Source organism: Dipodomys ordii, unplaced genomic scaffold (assembly GCF_000151885.1).
Source record: "Dipodomys ordii isolate 6190 unplaced genomic scaffold, Dord_2.0 Scaffold97, whole genome shotgun sequence".
Classification (NCBI taxonomy): Eukaryota; Metazoa; Chordata; class Mammalia; order Rodentia; family Heteromyidae; genus Dipodomys; species Dipodomys ordii.
The window spans coordinates 9,842,849-9,844,504 of record NW_012267313.1 but is presented as its reverse complement, the minus strand read 5'-3'; positions in this window follow the sequence as shown (position 1 = coordinate 9,844,504).

Sequence of the window (1,656 nt, the reverse complement as noted above, 5' to 3'; positions counted from 1 at the left end):
AGAGATGAATCTCTTAAATCTATATACCCTTCTTTATCTATCATTTTGTTAATAAAACCGACCTTTCCCCCCTTCCCTGGAACAGGGATTTGAATTCAGGGCCTTCCCTTGCTGGGCTGTAGCTCTACCACCTAAGCGACATCCCTAAACCTAACTCTTCTATTTCTTTTTGTCTTCTCTCTCCCCCCCGCCACTTTTTTTGAAGAGCTCTGCAATACCCATAGTTTCCAGTAGAGGACACTAGTGGACTACATAATCCACTGTTACCTATTAGTTCTAGTAGGCTGAATGAAAGCATTGTTTAAAGGTAGTGACTCATTGTCCCTAAACTTGTGGAGAATTCACTCCTTATATACAAACATGAAATCTCACCCCTCTTCAAAATCAGTAAATAGAAAACATAAAAATTATCAGCGTCAGCATCATTAATAACACTTAAATCATGTCTTGCTACCTCCAGGAATTTTATGTGTTAGTGTTGTGTAAACTTTTGTTTGTTTTTGTGAGTGGGGTCTTGCTTAGTCCCAAATTTTTGATCCTCGTTTCTGTCTCTAGAGTGCCAGAGTTATAAGAATGCACCACCACTCCTAATCTTAAATATTTTATACTCATTACAAAACTATGGGACAAACGCAATCTACTTTGTAGATGAGGACAGTAAGGAACAAGTAGGTTAAGTGACTTACTCAATTGGATAAGCTAGTAACACAACCAGCAAGAGGTCTCTGGATTTAGGCTACCTGCTTCCATAGTCAAAATCATGTGGAAATGGTAATTATTGGAGCCCAATCAGGGTTCTGCATTCTGTTTCAGACAGTCTCAAAACGAAGGACGTAAGCTTCAGTGAACTCAGCATCAGCAGTTGCTTTTTCTCTGGTCCACTGGGATCATTTCATTGGAGCAAGAAAAAGATACAGAGATCCTCAGACCCCAGAGATATTCAGACCCCAGTGAGATTCTCATTTTATCTGAACCACTTTACGATGATCAGAACTCTATTTGACTTCTAAGAGTAGGATTTTTTTCTCCTCACAAATATTCACAACTAGGAAAGTAATACTTTTTATTCATTTGAAAACCCCCAGAACACGAATATCACAATGTTCTTCACACAATGTACATGTATAGTTTTCTTTTGGTAGAACATACTCTCATGTCATTCTTTGAATCAGGAGAAAACACTTGCCTCCAATGAAAATACACACTCTTGGTTTATGTAAAATGAAGTCGAGGGCTTCAGACATTAAGCCCTCAGGTTAAAACCAAATAGCATTCTACTTCTATTCACACCAAACTGAAGCGCAGAAGACTACATTTGAAACACTGTTTAGAGGTGTGAGTATGTGTAGGTTTTTTTTTTCCTGTGTGCGTGCGCTAATGGTTCACACCTGTAATCGTAACTACTCTGGAGTCTGAGCTCGGATGACGAGAGTTCACAAGCAACTGGGGAAAAGGTCTGTGAGACGCCGTGAGTTCAAGCCCCGGGTCAGACAGGGAACACAGCTTTTTATCTACAATAAGCTAAAGGGAGACGCCGGAGGTGTGGATGGGAGGCCGGCCCGCGCGCGGCCAGACGTGCAGCCTGCGCTCCAGTCCGGGTCCGCACCCTGGACTCGTCGGCGGGGGCAGCCGGCCCAGGAGGCGGGGGGGGGGGGG